The 24,944-nt window shown below is 41.1% G+C and overlaps 1 protein-coding gene across 3 annotated transcripts in view; it reads right to left on the bottom strand.

Moving 5' to 3' along the window:
- Positions 1-24,944, bottom strand: part of Stim (stromal interaction molecule) — a 424,265-nt gene that overhangs the window by 234,221 nt on the left and 165,100 nt on the right. The window lies entirely within an intron of this gene.

Genomic DNA, 24,944 nt, shown 5'->3' with positions numbered 1-24,944 from the left:
ACTGCTTACTACATTTCCACCTAACTGAATCCCTCCCTGCCATTTTATACCTTTCAGCAGATGATCCATGTAAACTACGAACAGCAAAGGTGAAAGATTACAGCCTTGTCTAACCCCTGTAAGTACCCTGAACCAAGAACTCATTCTACTATCAATTCTCACTGAACCCCAATTGTCAACATAAATGCCTTTGATTGATTTTAATAATCTACCTTTAATTCCATAATCCCTCAGTATGTCGAACATCTTTTCCCTCGATACCCTGTCATATGCTTTCTCTAGATCTACAAAACATAAACACAACTGCCTATTCCTCTCGTAGCAATTTTCAATTACCTGGCGCATACAGAAAATCTGATCCTGACAGCCCTTCTGTGGTCTGAAACCACACTGGTTTTCATCCAACTACTGATCGCACCCTCCCTTCCAAGATGCCAGTGAATACTTTACCTGGTATACTAATCAACGAGATACCTCGATAGTTGTTGCAATCCTTCCTGTTCCCTTGCTTAATAGATAGATGCAATTACTGCTTTTGTCCAATCTGAAGGTACCTAACCAACACTGGTTGCACTTATCCATATTTATTCCTTTTTTTTTTTCCACTGAAATGCCTTGGAACCTTTTAACCTGGCTGCTGTACTGTTATTCATTGTGCAAATGGCGGGCCGTGAACGTTTTTACTCACTGTTTCAGTATGCGTCAAGCACAGTAGTACTCCATATTTTTTTTTTTTTTTTTTTTTTGCTAGTTGCTTTACGTCGCACCGACACAGATAGGTCTTATGGCGACAATGGGACTGGAAAGGCCTAGGAGTGGGAAGGAAGCGGCCGTGGCCTTAATTAAGGTACAGCCTCAGCATTTGCCTGGTGTGAAAATGGGAAACCACGGAAAACCATTTTCAGGGCTGCCGACAGTGGGGTTCGAACCTACTATCTCCCGAATACTGGATATTGGCCGCACTTAAGCGGCTTCAGCTATCGAGCTCGGTCCATTAAAAAAAATTTAAAAAAATTAAAAAAAATGTTTAATCGACTTTTCCTGTCACATCTGTAATATAAATATATTCGTCGCTAAAAATCTATCGTGTTGGTTGAAGCGTGGTTATTTTTATCTAGACGGAATAAGATCTCCTAAAATCCCTCGTTCAGTTGTTGGTAAATACGGTCAAGATAAGGTCATCATTTCAATCCTCAACATTTCGAGTTTCATGACAATGTAGGACGAATCGCTAAACGGTAGTAGGTTTAATTAATTTGTTTATTTGCTACTTGACTTGACTGGTCGCCTTCCTACGCTTATTCTTCTTCTTTCCGCAGCAAGGGTAGAATCTTAGTCATCTGTCCGCCGTCGTGATCTAGGGGTTAACTTACTCTCAGTTCAATTCCCGGACCTGCCGCCAAAGTTTCACTAGTTTGAGGAACTGGAACAGGATGCATTCAGCTTCAGATAACCCAGTTGAGAAGAGTACAATGAGTTGAAAACTCCACTCCTAGTCAAAAGGGTGTTTTAGTGATTTCTTCAAATCAATGCGAATGCCAGAATAGTGCCTATAGTATAGACCTCGTTCGCTTGCTACATATCCGAACGAGTTGGCCGCGCAGTTCGTGTCGCGTAGCTGTAAGTTTGAATTCGGTAGATGGTGCGTTCAAATCCCCCTGTCAGCAGCGCTGATTTCGGAAAATAATGCCATAATTACGGTCTCAGCTGGTACCTTCCCAATCCTAGCCTTTTCCCATCCTTGCGTCACCAAAATACACTGACTGACAGAGCAAATGCAACACCAAGGAGGAGTGGTTCGAAAGGGATGAAAGTTGGGAAAAAAACAGAGACGGCACGGACGAATAATTGATGTTTATTTCAAACCGATATGCAGGTTACACAATGCGCACGGCATCGACTCAGTAGGATGTAGGACCACCGCGAGCGGCGATGCACGCAGAAACACGTCGAGGTACAGAGTCAATAAGAGTGCGGATGGTGTCCTGAGGGATGGTTCTCCATTCTCTGTCAACCATTTGCCACAGTTGGTCGTCCGTACGAGGCTGGGGCAGAGTTTGCAAACGGCGTCCAATGAGATCCCACACGTGTTCGATTGGTGAGAGATCCGGAGAGTATGCTGGCCACGGAAGCATCTGTACACCTCGTAGAGCCTGTTGGGAGATGCGAGCAGTGTGTGAGCGGGCATTATCCTGCTGAAACAGAGCATTGGGCAGCCCCTGAAGGTACGGGAGTGCCACCGGCCGCAGCACATGCCGCACGTAGCGGTGGGCATTTAACGTGCCTTGAATACGCACTAGAGGTGACGTGGAATCATACGCAATAGCGCCCCAAACCATGATGCCGCGTTGTCTAGCGGTAGGGCGCTCCACAGTTACTGCCGGATTTGACCTTTCTCCACGCCGACGCCACACTCGTCTGCGGTGACTATCACTGACAGAACAGAAGCGTCACTCATCGGAGAACACGACGTTCCGCCATTCCCTCATCCAAGTCGCTCTAGCCCGGCACCATGCCAGGCGTGCACGTCTATGCTGTGGAGTCAATGGTAGTCTTCTGAGCGGACGCCGGGAGTGCAGGCCTCCTTCAACCAATCGACGGGAAATTGTTCTGGTCGATATTGGAACAGCCAGGGTGTCTTGCACATGCTGAAGAATGGCGGTTGACGTGGCGTGCGGGGCTGCCACCGCTTGGCGGCGGATGCGCCGATCCTCGCGTGCTGACGTCACTCGGGCTGCGCCTGGACCCCTCGCACGTGCCACATGTCCCTGCGCCAACCATCTTCGCCACAGGCGCTGCACCGTGGACACATCCCTATGGGTATCGGCTGCGATTTGACGAAGCGACCAACCTGCCCTTCTCAGCCCGATCACCATACCCCTCGTAAAGTCGTCTGTCTGCTGGAAATGCCTCCGTTGACGGCGGCCTGGCATTCTTAGCTATACACCCTCCTGTGGCACACGACAACACGTTCTACAATGACTGTCGGCTGAGAAATCACGGTACGAAGTGGGCCATTCGCCAACGCCGTGTCCCATTTATCGTTCGCTATGTGCGCAGCACAGCGGCGCATTTCACATCATGAGCATACCTCAGTGACGTCAGTCTACCGTGCAATTGGCATAAAGTTCTGACCACTCCTTCTTGGTGTTGCATTTGCTCTGTCAGTCAGTGTAAATAAATAAATAAATAAGTAAATAAATAAATAAATAAATAAATAAATAAATAAATAAATAAATAAATAAATAAATAAATACAGTACTGCATTAGTACAGACGCTACACGGCACAAGTTACCAGATTAGACTTCATTCACACATGTACACAGGGTCCAGGTTTAAACAAAACGTCACCATTCAAGGTATTCATCGACATTTGCTGAGGTCAAGTATCCATATCCTAGTCCCATTATCGAACGTGTCTTGGGGGTTCCTGCTACGAAGATTGGTGAATGCAGAGCGCAGGAACAGTTATTGTGTTAATTTGCTTATAAGATACATGTAATTTAATTATACAATAATAATAATAATAATAATAATAATAATAATAATAATAATGTAGTGAACTACTGTGTGCCAGCATTTTAATTTGACGCCATATAGACTGCCTGCGCTTCAGTTTCGACATACCACTGTGCTCTAGCAGATAGCAGAGTAAACGGAATCGATGTTCGGAGATCTGTGGCTGTTTTAAGTAAATTTGTTGGGTGGACACCATATGCGTCACCAGAGATCCTTTACATGCCGACTGGTACGATATGGAGTGTCAAATGTACTTTTTACCGCACTTCAAAAATCTTGGGATCCCGAGGCCGACACACTACCACTGGTCCACAGATGGAACTATAATTTAGGAGTATTGGTGGGATATCACACTCAGGATGCTTGTAGAATTCTTTACAGAAAAACTGGGAGAATATTAAACAGTGTTGTAGTTGAAGGGAATACGTAACTCAGTTGAGAGAGATTCTTGGTGTAATCGCTGTTCACATTTTTAAAAGCTCGTATTTTCGTCCATTGTCTTCTGCACAGCTCCTGTCTCATCTAAGCTATGATTGCAGATAATTACGTTATACAAGAAAACTAAAGTTGATTGGTTTCATACAAAGTAATTATTTCCATGTAAATTATCACTTACGAAATTTGTAAAAGAAAAGGAGATACAGATAATCAAAAAGGAATACCTGCCCGATTCCTCAGGTTGATCCAATGATCCCTGCTGCTTGGTACTCGAGAATCCGTTTACATTTTAAGGAATAAAATCGTCGAAATTCGTTTTAAAATCTAATCACACAAGGGAATTAACTAGCTTTAAAAAACACCCACAAAACACACGCACGTACACCCATCCTCATCCGCAGCAGAGAACCTTTGAAAGGGAAAGGCAGTGAATAAGCTATGTTTCTTCATATCACCACATCTGTTCAATTTAATGACACCGAAATTTCGATGGTTGAGGCGCTGGCCTTCTGACCCCAATTTGGCAGGTTCGATCCTGGCTCATTCCGTGGTATTTGGAGGTACTCAAATACGCCAGCCTCGTGTCGGTAGAATTACTGGCACGCAAAAGAACTCCTTCGGGACTAAATTCCGGCACCTCGGCGTCTCCAAAAACCGTGAAAATTTAGTTAGTGGGACGTAAAGTTAATAGCACTATTATTATTAGAATTAATTAATATCGTACTAATCCACATATTCAGTATTTTGACCAGTTGAGTAGCGCAGTTGATTACACTTCCGCGTTGTATGCTGAAGTTTGTGGGTTGAATCCTAGCGCAGCCGGTTGGCATTTACAAATGCCCAAATGCCTAAATGTGATAACCTACGCCATTAAAATCACTGGCACGTTAAAGACTCCATTCCAACGGCAAAATTGGACCGATGTCTTCTCTTTAAACCTATGATACTTTGACATTATTATTATTATTATTATTATTATTATTATTATTATTATTATTTGTACTTTTGTCTGTGCAATGCACTGAGATCTCACGGTTCAACTACAACAATAATTTTAATATAAAGTTGTTTGACCTGATATTTAAATATTTAATATCTGTGGTGGCTACCTCTGTGGATCAGTGGTAAAATGCCGGCTTCCGGATCCCAAGATCGTGGGTTCAAACCCAGCAGAAGTAGGCGGGCTTCTGAAAGGCGATAGAAAGTTCGGCATAGATACGATGTTGGCATGTAAAATATCTATGGTGCCACATTTGGTGTTTTCCTGACAAAATTAATTAAAATTCAACCATAGATCGCCAAACAGAGATCCGTTTCCCTGTCATTTCGGAGAGTGAACGGAGCCTAGAAATTGTCACGCTGACCGCCTAAATGACGTCATATCAAAATGCTCCTCCTCTGCGAACCATGTGACCTTGCCGCGGTGGGGAGGCTTGCGTGTCTCAATGATGCAGATAGCCGAGCCGCAGGTGCAACCCACTGATCTCTATCAGTGGTGCAACCATATCGGATGGGTATCTGTTGAGAGACCAGACTAACGAATGGTTCATCGAAAGGGGGGTAGCAGCCTTTCGGTAGTTGCAAGGGCGGCAGGCTAGATGATTGATGATACGGCCTCGTAATAATACCAAATACAGTAGAGACAATACGCGACACTGAGCGAGATATCGAGGGACAGCTATAGGAGCTCATTCTAGCGGATAGACCTGAACAGTACTGATTCTCTCATAAGAGCACGTGTATTTTTGTGTGAAGTTTTTGGTGTTATTTATGCGTTTTCAGTGAGTTGACATAATTAAATAGTAGCGTGTGCCATTCCTTGATATCTCCTCTCAACATGAGGGGAAAGGTATGTGCTGTGTTTGGCTGCAGTAATTATGAAGTAGAGAAAAATGCGCGGGCGTTCTTCAGGTTTCCTCGTGACAAGAACATGTAATATTATGTTTGCATATATATTCTTCCAGTGACAGAGATTTTTATAGTACTTCATAATCTTCTGACCTGCTCGACCCATATTTTAACTGGCATAAAATGTAATACGCATATTTTATTGTATAGTGCAGCAGTTAACCTTCAATACCGATGTGTTGTTGTAGGTGTGATCTGTGGGTTTTGAAATGTCACAGAATTGATTTGGGTAAGCTGTACAAGAAATAAGGGACGTTACGCTTATATAAGAATTATAAGATTTGTTCAGATCATTTCCAGGCCAGCGACATGAAAGATCCTCGACTATACAGCCAAGGGTATGTTACATTTTTACTCTAATTGTACGTAAATATTCCTCAAAGCATCACTATCGACAACATTTTCATACTTTTCTTTCTTTAATCCCTCTGCTCAGATTAAAGCCGGAATTTTATAGATTTTCTTTCTGTTAGTAGGCTTCATGTTAAGAGGAAAATTGTCCAGCTTTTAAAAGTTAATTCATTGCATCACGTGCAATGCGCCGATGTTTTTATAGACAAGTGTCTTAATGTGATCATACAATGTTTTTTAAATGAGAAAAAAGACAAATCCAACCGTAAAAGTTCAGGCAGGAATGCTAAAGCTAAAAAAGTAATGCATAAGTGAAAGAACAAGCCATTTCACAGCAGCCAATTTCATATCTTGTTTATGTGTCTAATTTCAGTTTTTGAATAATAACCTTTTAAATAATTCTTCATTCATTTATCCAGAATTGCTTTAGCAACTTCGAAGTTAATATCTCAATACCACTTTCTTTCTAGACGTAATTGATTTATCCATTTCCGTATATACATTTCCATTGATATTTGAATTTAGCGCGATTTGTTCAGGTCAAGTCACTAGGAGCGCCACCGTCGAATTGTCTCCCATTTTAGCAAGGCGAAATCCGTAAGTGTCGCGTATTGTCTCTACTGCATTTGATAATACTCAACATGACTTAGCTGTGTTGGTACTGCTACACGGCTGAAAGCAACGGAAAACTACAGCCGTAACTAACTCCCGAGGACATGCAGCTCTCTCTGTATGAATGATGTACTGATGATGGCTTCCTCCCGGGTAAAATATTCCGGAGGTAAACTAGTCCCCCATTCAGATCTCCGGGTGGGGACTACACGAGAGGGGGCGATCATCAGGAAGATGGATACTGACATTCTGCGAGTCGGAGCGTGGAATGTTAGAAGTTTGAATCCTTGTGGTAGGTTAGAGAATCTGAATGGGAGATGGATAGGCTAAAGTTTTTTTTTTAATTTCTAGCCGAGTGCAGCCCTTGTAAGGCAGACCCTCCGATGAGGGTGGGCGGCATCTGCCATGTGTAGGTAACTGCGTGTTATTGTGGTGGAGGATAGTGTTGCAGGGATGTTGGGGACAGCACAAACACCCAGCCCCCAGGCCATTGGAATTAACCAATTAAGGTTAAAATCCCCGACCCGGCCGGGAATCGAACCCGGGACCCTCTGAACCGAAGGCCAGTACGCTGACCATTCAGCCAACGAGTCGGACGGCTAAAGTTAGATGTAGTTGGTATAAGTGAAGTACATTGGCAGGAAGAACAAGATTTTTGGTCAGGCGACTACCGAATTATCAACACAAAATCAAACAGGGGAAATGCAGGAGTTGGGATAATTAATAAGAAAATAGGGCAGCGGGTAAGCTACTACGACCAGCATAGTGAAAGAATTATTGTTGTCAAGACAGACACCAAACCAATGCCCACCACAATAGTGCAGGTCTATATGCCTACTAGCTCAGCGGATGATGAAGAAATCGAAAGAACATATCAAGAGAGAGATTTAACACAATATGTAAAAGGTGACAAGAATCTTATTGTGATGGGAGACTGGAATGCAGTGGTAGGCCAAGGAAGAGAAGGTAGTACAGTAGGAGAATTTGGATCGGAACAAACGAACGAAAGAGGAAGTCGGCTGGTTGAATTCTGCACTGATCATAATTTAGTCCTTGCCAATACTTGGTTCAAACACCACAAACGACGGCTGTATACATGGACAAGACCTGGAGACACTAGAAGGTTTCAAATAGACTTCATTATGATTAGGCAGAGATTCAGAAACCAGGTGTTGGATTGCAAAAACTTTCCCAGGAGCAGACGTGGACTCTGACCACAACTTGTTGGTCATATCTGAAGTTGAAGAAATTGAAAAAAGGAAAGAATGCAAAAATATGGAATCTAGACAAGTTGAAAGAAAAGAGTGTGAGGGATTGTTTCAAGGAACATGTTGCACAAGGACTAAATGAAAAGGCTGAAGGAAACACTACAGAGGAAGAGTTGAGAGTCATGAAAAATGAAGTCAGTAGGGCTGCTGAAGAAATGTTAGGAAGGAAGAAAAAATCAACTAAGAATCAGTGGATAACTCAGGAGATACTAGACCTGATTGATGAACGACGAAAATACAAGAATGCTAGAAATGAAGAGGGCAGAAAGGAATACAGGCGATTAAAGAATCAAGTGGATAGAAAGTGCAAGGTAGCTAATGAAGAATGGCTGAAGGAGAAGTGCAAGGCTGTCGAAGGTTGTATGGTCCTGGGAAAGGTAAATGCTGCATACGGGAAAATGAAGAAAACCTTTGGAGAAAGGAAATCTAGGTGTATGAATATTAAGAGCTCAGATGGAAAGCCACTTCTGGGGAAAGAAGACAAAGCAGAAAGATGGCAGGAGCATATCCAATAGTTGTATCAAGGTGAAGATGCAGATAATTTGGTTCTGGAACATGAAGAGGCTGTTGATGCTGATGAAATGGGAGACCCAATTTTGAGGTCAGAGTTTGACAGAGCTGTGAGTGACCTCAATAGGAACAAAGCATCTGGAACTGATGACATTCCCGCTGAATTACTGACTGCCTTAGGAGAAACCAGCATGGCAAGGTTATTTCATTTAGTGTGCAAGATGTATGAGACAGGAGAATACCCATCCGATTTTCGGAAGAATGTTGTTATACCTATTCCCAAGAAAGCCGGTGCTGACAGGTGTGAAAACTACCGCACCATTAGTTTACTATCTCATGCCTGCAAAATTTTAACACGTATTATTTACAGAAGAATGGAAAAACAAGTTGAAGCTGAGTTGGGGCAAGATCAATTTGGCTTCAGAAGAAATGTAGGAACACGTGAAGCAATCCTGACTTTACGTCTGATCTTAGAGGATCGAATCAAGAAGGACAAACCCACGTACATGGCATTCGTAGATCTAGAAAAGGCATTCGATAATGTTGATTGGACCAAGCTATTTATGATTCTGAAGATGATAGGGATCAGATACCGAGAACGAAAAATTATCTACAATCTGTATAAAAATCAGTCTACAGAGATAAGAATCGAGGGCTTTGAAAAAGAAGCAGCAATCCAGAAGGAGTGAGGCAAGGCTGCAGTTTGTCCCCCCTCCCTTTCAATGTTTACATAGAACAGGCAGTAAAGGAAATCAAAGAGAAATTTGGAAAGGGAATCGCAGTCCAAGGAGAGGAAATCAAAACATTGAGATTTGCCGATGATATTGTTATTTTATTTGAGAGTGCAGAAGATCTCGAGAAGTTGCTGAATGGTATGGATGAAGTCTAGGGTAAGGAGTACAAGATGAAAATAAATAAGTCCAAAACAAAAGTAATGGAGTGCAGTCGAACGAAGGCAGGTGATGTAGGAAATATTAGATTAGGAAATGAAGTCTTAAAGGAAGTAGATGAATATTGTTACTTGGGTAGTAAAATAACTAACGATGGCAGAAGTAAGGAGGACAAAAAATGCAGACTAGCACAAGCAAGGAAGAGCTTTCTTAAGAAAAGAAAATTGCTCACTTCAAACATTGATATAGGAATTAGAAAGATGTTTTTGAAGACCTTCGTGTGGAGCGTGGCATTGTATGGAAGTGAAACATGGACGATAACTAGCTCAGAAAGAACGAGAATAGAAGCTTTTGAAATGTGGTGTTACAGAAGAATGCTGAAGATGAGATGGACAGATCGAATCACGAATGAAGAGATACTGAATCAAATTGGTGAGAGGAGATCGATTTGGCTAAATTTGTCGAGAAGAAGAGAGTGAATGATAGGACACATCTTAAGACACCCAGGACTTGTTCAGTTGGTTTTTGAAGGAAGTGTAGGTGGTAAGAACGGTAGGGGTAGACCGAGGTATGAATATGACAAGCAGATTAGAGCAGATGTAGGATGCAATAGTTACGTAGAAATGAAAAGGTTAGCAAATGATAGGGTGGCAAGGAGAGCTGCATCAAACCAATCTATGGACTGATGACTCAAACAACAACATCAAAATGCTCACAGGAGCCGAGATCACACGATTATTATCATTATTAATATTTATGCTGCAGTAATCAGAAATTACCTTTGAAAATCGCTACGTGATAGTTTGGGGTTAAAACCGTACAAGTGCCAATGCTATATTCTGTAGTGTCAGGCAATAATGCTGAAACTGTAGTGGTTTGGAAAATATCTTATAAAATTGGTAAATATTATCATAAACCAACAATATATGCACCATTTTTATCAGCAAGAGTTGTTTCATGATAAAAAGACATATCAAAAATGAAAATATTAGAACTAGAGATTCTTTGTAAAAAGCAAAAGTTTTGGTAGTTTGAATTTTTGTTATCTCGAAAACACAAAGTGAAATTGCACAAAAAATTCATAACAAAAAAAAAAGAAATAAACAAAATGTTCCTCATACAATGCTGAAATAATCCTGAGTTTCAAGAAAATCTGCACATAATTAGCACTCCTAGAACACTCGTATGTCACAGCAGAGCGGAAAAAGAAAACATTCACTTTTTCCCCGAACAGTGTTTTGAGTAATTCAGGTGAACTCATAATAGATCCCAGGGAATCAATGGAGAGGTGGAGGGAATATTTTGAACATCTTCTCAACGTAAAAGGAAATCTTCCTGGTAGTGTTGCGAACAACCAAGCTCATGGGGAGGAGGAAAGTTATGTTGGTAAAATTACGCTTAGGGAAATGAAAAAGATGGTAAATAAACTCCATTGTCATAAAGCAACAGGAATAGATGAAATTAGACCTGAAATGGTGAAGTATAGTGGAAGGCAGGGATGAAATGGCTTTATAGAGAACAACAGTACGACAGTTCCTCAAGTATTTGACGAAGAAATTCAGCCTTTACTCAACATAGGTTACGAATTTCTAAATAAAATGCACGTATGGGCCCTATTTAGTCTTTGTCGCGACATTAGTGCATTAGACACAAACGGTAAACATAATTAATTTAATGAGCTTCAACATCAGAATCCTAGCACGTAGTTGCCACCTTGTGCAAGTCGTTCACGTAGGGAATCCCTTCACTGCAACCTCAGTGTTTTAAGTCATCATATTCTCAAAGTTATCACACTGATAATAGGGATCACAAACAGGACAATACTTAACATGTCAAAAATAAATTAGTCTTGCATTCTATCTGAGTGATCGCAAACTGGACGACACCGAACAGATTCAGGGCCAAAGAAAATGGAGGAAAAACCCAACAGATGTGGAGCATCAATTTCCTAGCATACACAGTTATTTTTGTCATCACCAGAAAGGCCATCTTTTCAATAAATAAATAAATAAATAAATAAATAAATAAATAAATAAATAAATAAATAAATAAATAAATAAATAAATGGAGGAACGGAGCTAAGTTAGTCTAAAACCGTGTTCAGATATCACAGCCTCAATATAGTAACCTTCCAACTGCCAGTTAACTCGTTAGTTGTAAATAGTTATAGTTTAGGGGCCGATGACCTAGATGTTAGGCCCCTCTAAACAACAAGCATCATCATAGTTTGATAGTGATCTCACGATTTACGTAATTGAGCATAACACACCCGAAAGTCTTATGGAAACGTATTTTAAACTACATAAATTGGAATAACAAACGTTATTATAATTAATATTTATTTGCGTGAAGTATTCTACTGTAGTTTATTGGAGTGTGAACTTAAACTGACAGCAACAATATACTGTGGTCGCGCTGTAATTCTGCCACTGCACTACGCCACTACTTCCTGGAAAGTGATAACGACTGTCTTAGCCTCTGCAAAAACATTTCTAAATTAAACAATCACCAGTGATTTGCATTTAGGGTAGTCGCTTATGTGGTGGATTTCCCGTCAATTGTTCGCCTAGTCTTTTCTTAAATGATTTCAAAGCTGGAAATTTATCTCCTTTGGTAAATTATTTAAATCCCTAATTCCTCTTTCGATAAACGAATATTTTCCCCAATCTGTCCACTTGAATTCCAACCTTATGGTCTTTCTTACTTTAAAAGAACTCCTTTCAAGTTTGTTCGTCTGCTATGCCATTCCAAGTCATCCTCAGCCTCAAATACAACAAAAAAAATGTTAAGTTTTCGTTACGTACGGTATCATAAGTTATTATTATTATTATTATTATTATTATTATTATTATTAATAGTATTATCTTTATGTTATGGTTATTTGCATCGCCATTTCGTTCCGAGCGGAGTTGCCATTCCTCTTAAACGCACTACGGCTATGGAGTCAAGCTCTGCATTCGGGAGACACGCGAATTCGAGCTCCACCGTCGGTTGCCCTCAGAATTGTTTACTGTGGTCATAGGAATAGGAATACAAGCGCTGAACTAGCTCCTTCACTTTGATGATGAAACTATTTCGATGGACAAAGATTAGAAATAGAATCTAATACGGATACTGAATTGCTTTCTACACGCCAGATATTTACAACATCTGAAATTTCCACTTGAATGGAAGTGAAATAAAAACTGAATATGCCCGTGCGGGTCGGTGAGAAAATCACGTGGAATATCAGGTTATTGCAAGTCTTAATAAAATATGGAAGCATTTATTTAGAATCCCTAACATTACATGATCATTCTGTTGCCTTGAAGTAATATTAAATCATTCCCAACATTATGTAGTAAGGCAATTGTGAGACCAAGCTGCACTGTTCCACTTGATGACGACATGCCAAGTAATCCATGTACACACAGGCAGGGTGATTATGGAACAGCTGTTTTAAAACATACCAACAAGTCAACACAGTCAATGGGTTGCGTGATCAAGTTGCGGTCTCCTTGCTGACCACATGACACACTGGTCTTACTTCAACTTCTGCTCTCGTGAGACTCGCGAATTATAGACCGAGTAATGAAATGTCCCCTGTGTATGATGGATAGCAATTTATTTCAACATTACTCTCCCGTTTCAGTTCTGCTCGCCGGGCTGAGTGACTCAGGGGGTTGAGGTGCTGACATTCTGACCCGAACTTGGCAGGTTCGATCCTGATTCAGTCCGCTGGTATTGGAAGATGCTCAAATTCGTCAACCTCGTGTCTGTAGATTTACTGGCACGTAAAAGAACTCCTGATGACTAAATTTCGGCACCTCAGCGTTTCCGAAAACCATCAAAGTAATTAGTGGTATGTAAAACTACCATCATCATCATTTCTACTCCTTGGCTGAATGGTCAACGTAAGGGCCGCCAATTCAAAGGGCTCCGGATTCGATTTCCGGCTGGGCTCGAGACTTTAACAACGTTTTGTTGATTTCGCAACATATCACACTACAAACCACCAAAGAGACACGCAGTAATGAATACGGTCCCACCATATAGGGTTAGAGTTAGGAAGCGCATCCAACCATGAAATTGGGCTTAATTTCCATTAGTGCTGATCCTAAATAACTAGGGGAAAGATACAAAGACACACAAACTATCCCATTTCAGGTCTTACTGCTTTATACTGATCAATCAGAGAGATTAAAAAGCTAAAAAAACGGAATACTAAAAAACAGTTTTTTTAAAAACATAATGTGTAGAGTAAGTTTTTATAACGATGTAAAGACACAAATAGACGTAAAAGAAAAATACTGATAATATTTTATTAATTATCCTACTTTACTCACTCCTTTTTAGGAGGAATTTTCACTTGCCCCAAGTATCAACTAACAAGGTAATAAGGGCAATGGTACTGGTTTATTAATGTTGCACAGCTATTTCCAATGTGTTCACATTATTATTACTATTTTATTCGAAGAGACAATTAGCATTTCTCCAAACAGTGTTTAAATGATACATGCATGGATAAGCGAAATATGTAACATACAAATGCTTATTTTCCATACTATGGTACTTAAAGAGTGGTTTATGATAAGCATGACCACACGCCAGAGTACACGCATGCGCTACACGGCTGTTGATAACGCTCTCCGTACGTCGCTTTTGACCAAGTAGGTCCTCCGAAAAACCACATTCTACATTAAAATGTCATTTCAGAATGTGGCAGAATCCACACTTTTGATGCCAGGTTCGTTTCCAGTGAATAAGTCACAGTGGCTACCACAATCGAGTTAGCGGTATATATAAATGGTGAAATATAGCTCCAATGGAGGGATAAGTCGGTTTCTGAGAGTAATAGAAGGTGGCTATAAAGTATAGAATGGAATTATAGATCGGGTGGTGATAGTGGTGATAACTGTTTTAAGAGGTAAGAGTAACTGGGCAACCATCCCTCCTTAACACTTGGAAGAGGGAAAATGGAACAGCTCCGGCACTTCGATAACGGTAAAAGAAAGAACGGCCACGAAGGGCGTAAAACTTTTACTACAGGAATCGGAAGAGAACAAGAACTGACCAAGAGTGGTACGAAAGATTAACTGCTATTTGCTTTACGTCGCACCGTCACAGATATGTCTTACGGCGACGATGGGATAGGAAAGACCTAGGAATTGGAAGGAAGCGGCCGTGGCCTTAAGTAAGGTACAGCCCCGGCATTTGCCTGGTGTGAAAATGGGAAACCACGGAAAACCATCTACAGGGCTGCCGACAGTGGGGCTCGAACCCACAATCTCCCGATTACTGGATACTGGCCGCACTTAAGCGACTGCAGCTATCGAGCTCGGTACGAAAGATTAAAGAGAGATTGGCACAAATAGAAGCAATGCCAGGCTCAGCTCCCAAGTCAGACAGGGATACAGTGGATGTAATATCCCCCTCCCCTATCCGCCAAAGCCGTATACCATGTGATGCAGCCGCCCCTTCCAATGTAGTTTTATGCAACCCGCAAAATTAATTCCGCCCTCAAAACATCTGCCCTGCTGGTATGCTCAGACAACACAACCGCATATCTTGGTATTACCGTCTCACCATGACAGGAAGTAATATACTCATATTAAACATTAGAAGGCATGCGTGTGCCTTATGGATCAAATGAACCTGACACGCCGGCGAAACACTAAACTGATATTGTGACCGCGGTAAACCTAATATATGCTATAAGCTGCACAGTGTGCCGTACGGAACCGTAGCGTAGTTGGTAAAGGCGCGGCGGAGAGGGCTTACTTGTGAGGGGGAGGTTCGAGTTCGAGGCCAAGATTCCATATTTTTGAAATACTTGTTTTATACGTGCCGCACGTGATATAAGTTCAATACCTGCTTTCAAGCAAATTGTGCGTGAATGAATGTGTTTGTGGCCCTAAGAAAGGCCGATCAGTTAGCAGGCCTGACACATACGGACCGGAAATAATAGGAACACAACTGCCCTGACAATGTTTTATCGCAGCAAATGCTTGGTGTGATGACCGTTTGGGTTTATGCACATTCGGGCCCGGTGTCCAATAGATCGTCTTGCGCGATGAATCATTCCACGTGTAATTGCTCGACAGGCGACCGTGATGAGTTGCCGGAGCTGGTCGAGGTTTCCCGCCGCCTGAGTGTAAACGACGTTCTTCAAATGCCCCCACAAGAAGTCTAACGGCGTTAAATCCGGTGATATGGCGGGCCAAGAAACAGGGCCTCCTTGTCCATCCATTTCTCTGGCAGTTCCTCGTTCAGATGGTTACGAACGGGTAAAGTCGAATGTAGCGGAGATCTATCCTGTTGCAACCACATCGTCAAACGATCCTCCAGCAGCAGTGGGAGTTCCTGACGCCGAAAGTGCACGTAGTGTGAGCCCGTTCAAAGGCTCTCAAAGAAATAAGGTCCAATCAGGCGATCCCCCAAGATTCCACACGGTCACTCAGCGGCAAAGAGATAATACGAGGATAGTACATAAGCAAGTACGTTTTGTTTTTGTTTTCTTGCTACTTGTTTGTCGCACTAACAGGTCGAAGGTTTTCAACGACGAGAGGATAGGAAAAGTCTAGGATTGGGAAGGTAGAGGCCGTGGCCTTGTTTAAGGTACAGCCCCAGCATTCGCCTGGTGTGAAAATGGGAAAACCATCTCCAGCGCTGCCAACGATGGGATTCGAGTCCACGATCTCCCGAATGAAAGCTCTCAGCTGACTGGGATATGAAGACTAATGATAAAATTATTCATCCCTCAAAACAGTTTGGCGCAGGAAGTTGTAATTTTACAAGAAGGTTGTTCCTTTACATAGTAGGTGCGAAATAAGATATAATTCAAAATATTTCACGTATAGGCCTATAAGGATTGTGATCATGCGGAAATGATTTTTAAGTTCTACAACTAACCAAGGCTTAACAACAGCCAAGATATTGGACCGAATTTCCGACTCTTTTTCGTCATTGCCAAGAAAATATATTTGTAAAACTGAGGGGTTTAACTGAAATAATCTTGAACTTAATACACGACTGTAGGAAATTTTGAGTCTGTATATCCTTAATGGTACCTACGTGTCCTTATGCATACTGAATGCCTCTAAACTTATTTTTAGAGATTTAAACCTCTGAAATGTGAGCCTGCTTCTTTAGAGGCTATAAATTTATTAGATTCGATTAATTTTAGCGAATATTCAAAACAGTTCTCTGTAAAAGGAGTTAATACCGTGTGTGACGTATACAGACTCCCAGACAAAAATAGACTAATGACTGAGCTTAGCGTTCTGTACGAAAGAACTGATTTCAGAGAAAATGACGGTGCAGTTATTTTGCTTCAACTGATCCTGAAGAGCAAACTGCAAGATACCTTCGCCGAAATAACAGAATTGCGCAGGATTTTGATTACCGTACTATTACAATGACCACTTCAGAACTGGAAAGATGCTTTTCGAGTCTGAAAACGATTAAAACGTTCCTTCGAAACACTATGTGCCAGGAACGGTTGAATGCATTAGGGATTCTATCAATAGACATTTTTTTATTTGCTTTACGTCGCGCCGACACAGATAGGTCTTATGGCGACGATGGCATAGGAAAGGCCTGGGAGTGGGAAGGAAGCGGCCGTCGCCTTAAACAAGGTACAGCCCCAGCATTTGCCTGGTGTGAACATGGGAAACCAAGGAAAACCATCTTTGGGGCTGCCGACAGTGGGGTTCGAACCCACTATCTTCTGGATGCAAGCTCACAGCTGCACACCTCTAACCACACGGCCAACTCACCCGGTCAATCGAGAAAAAGCTTATCTCGGAAATAATGAACTTCAACCAAAATGTGATCGACAAGTTCTGCAGCAACGGGAAAAAAGGGCGTATGGACTTCATATTGCGCCATTAGGTGAGTAAAAAAAATATTTTTCGACTGAATTATTTATCTCGTAGACAATTGTCGAAGTATTCATCTGCTTCAAAATTAATGTTGTTTTTGTTTGTTCTGTGTTATAAACTGTGAGAAAAGTTTTATTATTATTATTATTATTATTATTATTATTATTATTATTATTATTATTATTATTATTATTATGATTAACAAGTCTGAAGTATGAGTTGTTCATCATGGCAATATGCAGATTTAAAACAGCGTATTTGGCTTTTTTTGTAGCATGCACAACGATTTTTCATGAGAAAACGGCTGAAGAGAATTTAATGAAAATCAGTATGCTAAGTCGGGGAATAAGTCGCTACATTGCAGGCCATAAATAATTTTACTCACGCGGAGTGAAATGGTAGTTTACGGGAAGGCCTAAAATGTAATACTCAGATATTTGTGTCATTAGTGGTCTTATCGATAAATACTACACAACTAAAGTTACATAGTATTAAATTTCCGATCATTTATGTCTTATACATTTTTTACCGTACCGGTTATGATAACAGAGATATTCATGAATTTGGATGTTTGTTGCTAAGTCCATATCAGCGCCAAGTCACAAGAAAATGGGTAGACAAAATTTAATGAAAATCGGTATGTAAAGTCGGGGAATAAGGAACTACAGTCTACGCGATAAATAATTTTGTAAGATGCCCTAATATCAGAGTCGAACGAAAACTAAATGTGAAGGCATTCAATATAGAAAGCTCATAATATTGATCAACATTAACATTACAATGAGCATTGTCGGTTGTGATGTGCTTTCTGTCTTCTGTTTCCTCTCATTTCCGATAGATGGGATTACTGCTGCGTACCGAGGATTTTTTTTTTTTTAAGTTTGCTTTACGTTACATCGGTACACGTAGGTTTTATGGCGACAATGGAATAGGAAAGGGCTAGGAGTGGGAAGGAAGCGGTCGTGGCCTTAATTAAGGTACAGCCCCAGCATTTGCCTGGTGTGAAAATGGGAAACCTCGAAAAACCGTCTTCAGGGCTGCCGACAGTGGGGTTCGAACCGACTATCTCCCGGATGCAAGCTCACAGCTGCGCGCCCCTAACCGCACGGCCAATTCGCCCGGCCGTACCGCCTGAATATTGGCGGGAAGTAGCTGGGGAGTAAGATAACTTCCTTCTTTAGCATGTCATTCCTTTGCTTCGTAAATTTTCCGATATACTGGTACGTAACACATGGGTTCATCATAGCATTCGAGCTATTCAATCCCTACTCTGAGGCACTGATTGGAATGAGTAGTATGCATATTTAACGGAATAATGGCAGACGAGTGTTCATGGCTGTCTGCGGCCTGATCATTCCAGCACTGGAACTTTAGACTGTTGGACTGGCACTGTAGTACTGTTCGTTGAGTGAGAAAATGTGCGGTATTTCATCTGATGGGAGTATTTAATGTGATAACCTTGCTTTTAATCGCTACATTCCTACTGACGTTTTTGTAATGACCTATGTTGACTTCAGTTACGAAGAACACAAAGCCAGTGTTTCCGAGAATCCCGTAGCGAAGCACGGGTACATAAGCTATATATATAAAGTAACTGACTGATTCATCATCGTCGAGCCAAAACTACTGGACGTAACGAAATGAAATTTCGGGAATTTATATTAGAGTGTAAGTGCTCACTAAGGAAAGATTTTTGTATATTCCGTCGCTAAGGGGGGGGGGATGAAAAGGGGGGCCATTTAAAATGAGTATATAGCCTATTTCAAATACTTAACCGTTAAAAGACGTGAAAATTAGTATTTGGAATTTCTTTAAAAATAAAGGAACACGTATTTGTTTTCGAAAAATCCCTTAAGTCGGGGGGAGGGTGCGAAAAAAGGTGAAAATGGGGTTGAGCACCTTTTATGAGGATACTTATATCTCAAAAATTGAAGATGTTACAGACGTGAAAATTGGTACTTGGAATTTCTTTTAAAAATAAACTGATATGTTTCTTTTTTTTCGGAAATTCCACTTACAGACATGAAAATGTGTATTTGGAATCTTCTTTAAAAAATAAACAAACACGTAATTTTTATTCTTGGAAAATGCAATTAAGAGGGGCTGATCAGGAGTGACAAAGGGGGTGAATTTTTAATATGAGTATATTTACAGTAGGCTATATCTCAAGAACGTAACCCGCTGCAGACGTGGAAACTGGTATTTGGCATCTCCTGTAAAAGTAAAAATAAAAAAAAACACACACAATTTGTTTTCCGAAAAATCCACTTAAGGGGAAGTTAAAACGGGGGATGAATTTAAAAAAAGCATTTCTACAGTATATCTCCAAAACATAACATGTAACAAATGTGAAAATTAGTATTTTTAATCTTTTAAAAATGAAAAAACGTATTATTTTGTTTTCGGGAAAAAACACTTAAGCGGGCGGTAAAAAGGACTGAAAAAGGGGTTGAATTCATTTCATTAGGATACTGATATGACAAAAAACTGAAGATGTTACAGACGTGAATATTGGTACTTAGAATCTCCTTTAAAAATAAAGAAACACGTATTTTTTTCGGCAAATCCACTTAAGGAGGGTTGTAAAAAGGACTGGAAAAGAGAGAGAATTATATTTATGAGGATACTTATATCTCAAGAAATGAAGATAATACAGCCGTGGAAATAGTATTTGGAATCTCCTTTAAAAACAAAGAAAATGTTTTTTGGTGTTTTCGATTTGAGAGAGGACTGTTTCTCACATGTACAATTCTATGTCGCATGTTCCAGAGTTAGCCCTGCCAGTAGCCTCTTCATCTTAGCACTAAAAGGCAATACCACAAGCGTGGTTTACAAAGAGGTTCTGAATTAAATTAACTCAATTCTCAGTGAATTTTTATACTTTAAGGACTATCAGATAATGACAGTGCAGTACGGTGGAATGATTACTTTCATCAAGTTACGAAACTCACGCGAGCGAAGCCGCGGATAACAGCTAGTTAAGAATAACAGCAAAGTCCATAGCTCCACGAAACAAGAGTCACACACACACGTATGGGATTGATGCATGTGATCATCATCTTATCCAAAGAAAGAATGGTTAAAGTGGTGCTCCCAGAAGACACCACAGAACTGAGAGATGTTTATAGCCCAGCGCCAACTGACAAGCAATATAGTACACCAGGACAAACGACAACATAATTCTACCTATCTCCTGTTTTCTGACTCTTGTTTTTAGTGCACTCCACAGAGTTCGACTGATGTTCAGGTCTGGACTTGGGGTGCCTTCCCCACACTGCCATTTCCTATCCTTTGCGACTCATTTCGTTGTCCCACAGTAGCCATACGGCTACGCAAGTGTTCCTTGAGTTATGGGGTTGAATCAGCTGTTGTTTACGAATCCCACGTGAGAATACGTGTTTCTAGGCTGAACACAGTTTGAATTGAAACATATTTTATTTGAATAGTACATACCATTGGAATAATAGAAGCTGCATTATTTATAGCTTATTTATATTACACTGCATCATCCTGAGTACAATTCTGGCTGCGTTATTAATTTAGGATTAAAATAAAAGGACCTTGTTTTGCAGGTGGCACGGGCATCGTATGAATACTTATTTTCATGACTGTACAACAGCTGAATACTCGAGATTTGGCACTGGAAGGTTTTACCGATGTACCTAGGCTGGTTGTAGATCGTCAATGACCACGCACTCTCCACAATAGTCATTTTTATAATGCCACGGGTAAAAATAATTGTATTTAGCTGCGTGGTATCGTGTACAGAGTCACCACGATTGCCTGCATTGCTTCCGTCACAGTGGTATTAACATCAATGACAGTCGTTAAATGTATTATGTAATCACTGGAGACAAAGGTACAGCACGTGCGGGAGAGACAGTGCAAGAAACCGCCAAACTAGCAAGAGTGCCAAACTCGCACACCGAAACTCATTGCCGTATTTGTACTGTATATCTATAATCTGAAGAGATTACAGCCATATGATATATCTAAATCTATATATATAAAATAAGAGGTTAGTCTGTGCATTACTCAGAATTTAAAAATGAAGGTATTTCTTTATCGATCTTGTCCATAGTAACAAGAAAATGCACATTTTTTAAAAATGTTCCGTAATGTCTGTCTGTATGTATTGTACACGCATCACGAGAAAACGGCTGAAGAGAATTTAATGAAAATCGGTATACAAAGTCGGGGAATAAGTCGCTACAATGTAGGCCACAAATAAGTTTATGCACGCTGAGAGAAATTGTAGTTTAGGCGAAGGCCTAAAATGTAATTCTCAAATATTTATGTTATTAGTGGTCCTATCTTAATGAAAATCGGTATGGAAGTCGGAGAATAAATCGCTACAATGTAGGCCATAAATGATTTTATTCACGCGGAGTGAAATGGAAGTATGCGGAAGGCCTAAAATTTAATTCTCAAATGTTTATGTTGTTAGTGGTCCTATCGATAAATGCTACATAACTAAAGTTATATAGTATATAGTATTAATGTCCGATCATTTATGTCTTATACAACATTTCCGTACCGGCTATGATAGCAGAGATATTCATGAATTTGGATTTTTATTGTAAAGTCCATATCAGCGCCAAGTCACGAGAAAATGGGCAAACAAAATTTAATGAAAATCGGCATGTACAGTCGGGGAATTAGGAACTACAATCTGCCAGATAAATAATTGTGAAAGACGCCCTAATATCACAGAGTCGAAAGAAAACTAAATGTGAAGGTCAACAATATAGAAAGTTCTTAAGCCTGATCACCAATAACATTACATTGACCATTGTTTGTTGTGATGTGCTTTGTGTCTTCTGTTGCCTCTCATTTCCGATAGGTGGGATTACTGCTGCGTACCGAGTTTTTTAAAATTTGCTTTACGTCGCACCGACACAAATAAGTCTTATGGCGACGATGGAACAGAGAAGGGCTAGGGGTGGGAAGGAAGCGGCCGTGGCCTTAATTAAGGTACAGCCCCAACATTTGCCTGATGTGAAAATCGGTAACCTCGGAAAACCGTTTTCAGGGCTGCCGACAATAGGGTTCGAACCGACTATATCGCGGATGTAAGCTTACAGCTGCGCACCCTAACCGCATCCATAATAAATTGAAGCCTTCCCCTCCGCAGGGAGGGAGTTTTGAATTAATTGCCGATACCGGTGCATTAGAATGCCGGCCCCGTGGTGTAGGGGTAGCGTGCCTGTCTCTTACCCGGAGGCCCCGGGTTCGATTCCCGGCCAGGTCAGGGATTTTTACCTGGACCTGAGGGCTGGTTCGAGGTCCACTCAGCCTACGTGATTAGAATTGAGGAGCTATCTGACGGTGAGATAGCGGCCCCGGTCTAGAAAGCCAAGAATAACGGCCGAGAGGATCCGTCGTGCTGACCACACGTCACCTCGTAATCTGCAGGCCTTCGGGCTGAGCAGCGGTCGCTTGGCAGGCCAAGGCCCTTCAAGGGCTATAGTGCCATGGGGTTTGGTTTTTGGTGCATTAGAATGCTCCTCACCCGGTCTATTTATAAATTTGAAAAGTTACTGATGTTTTGACGGTATAGTTGACAGTGATATAGAAGTGATTTAAGGTGGAAGAAAGTTGTAGAGGGGAAATTATTATATGGTTGAATATTTGTGATTTCGCAATTTTAAGGAGTTCGAGATATTAATGTTACGGTTTATGAATGCTGAACCATTATCTGAATTCGACCGTATGGCTGACACAGAGTATTTGGTCGGCGGTATGTGGCAGACCTGATTGGTAACCCATCCAGGTACTGACCACGCCCATTGTTGCTTTATCAAAGCTGGGTCCATACCGCAGATTCTTCGCGAATTTACTATGTAGGAAATTATTAGCGGATGTTATTTGGAAGAACAGCATGCTAAGTCGGCAATTGCGTTGCACCTTGCCCCGTTCCGAGACCACTGCTTCACCTGGAGTTCGGTAGGCAGTGTGGCTTTGAAGGCAGTGGAGTTTAATGGAAGGAAGTGAGGCTGTCGTGATTTCTTGGTTTGGGGGGGGGGGGATTCTTGGCTGGATTTATCCAGGGTCTCGGCTACTCAATCCACCGACGTGGCCCTGGATATTGCGGGCTTGATTAGAAATAAGAGTTAGGACTAAGGAGAGAAGAATAGCCCTAACCGCACGGCTAACTCCCCCGGCCGTGCCGAGTATAACAGCCTGCCTGATTATTGGCGGGAAGTAGCTGGGAAGTTAGATAACTTTCTTCTTTAGCATGTCATTCCTCTGCTTCATAAATTTTCTGATACTACTGGTACGTAACACATTGGTTCATCATAGCATTCGAGCTATTCAATCCCTACTCTGAGGCAGTGATTGGAATGAGCAGTATGCATATTTAACGGAATAATGGCAGAGGAATGTTCACGGCTGTCTGCGGCCTGGTCATTCCAGCACTGGAAATTTGGACTGTTAGATTGGCACCGTACTACTGTTCATTAAAAGTGAGAACATGTGCGGTATTTCATTTGATCGAGTATTTTATATAACAGTGTTTTTAAACGCTACATTCCTATTAGCGTTTTTGTAATGATCTATGTTGACTTCAGTTAGGAAAACCACAAAGACAGTCTTTCTGAGAATCCCGTAGCGAAGCGCGGGCGCATCAGCTAGTACTTGAAAAATTACTATGACAGGCAGAGTTTAAGTTGCGAGAAGAACGGTGCTACAACACAAAAGGAAACACGCAATACGTTTTGCCTACGACAAACATAATTTATTTAAATTCATTACATTCTTTAAATTCCTTTTATTTTTATTAATTGCATTTTAACTGTAGGGGCTGCCTGGCCGAGGCGGTAAAGGCATGCTCGGTTCACCCGGAAGGACGTGGGTTCGAATTCCCGTCAGGAAGTCGTAAAATTTAAGAAACGAGATTTCCACTTCCGGAGGTGCATACGGCCCAGAGGCTCACTCAGCCGACACTAAAAATGAGTACCAGGGCAAAGTCGGCCGGACGTAGAGCTAACCACTCTACCCCATTACGTGCCGAGGTTACGAATGGTGGAAGCCTTTACTTTCCACTCCTGCAAGGGCCTTCATGGCCTGTACGGAGATGACTTTGCATTTTAACTGTAACTATTTTACTAAACTTAATGTTGTTAAAATTAAGAGAGGGGCCCGAACACTGAAACACTAAGTATCCACCTGGTGCCCTCTGAACCGAAGGCTACAACGTTGATAATCCAGCCATTATTACTATTATTATTATTATTATTATTATTATTATTATTATTATTATTATTATTATTATTTGAGTATGGACCCTGTTGGATCATACATTACATTTATGAATCGCCTTTCTAACAGACCATATTGCTTTCATTCGTTCACTGTGTGCCTGTTTTCTTTCCTTTGACTACTTAGTCTCCGATCTTTTAGGGACTTCATTCTCTGGCTTTACTACCCATCTATTTATCTTCTGACAGTAAATGTTTCTGTCCAGTATTTCCGATGTTTCTATCTGGGCCTTCTCGAGATCATTTTTAACATCTTGTATCCATGATACATTCTTCAGGTTTTCAATATAGGCCATGTCAAAATCTTGTGCGTTAGCCTTGAA

Source organism: Anabrus simplex, chromosome 3 (genome assembly GCF_040414725.1).
Source record: "Anabrus simplex isolate iqAnaSimp1 chromosome 3, ASM4041472v1, whole genome shotgun sequence".
Lineage (NCBI taxonomy): Eukaryota > Metazoa > Arthropoda > Insecta > Orthoptera > Tettigoniidae > Anabrus > Anabrus simplex.
The sequence above is the reverse complement of the archived record's forward strand: the minus strand, read 5'-3'. Positions and strand labels throughout refer to the sequence as shown.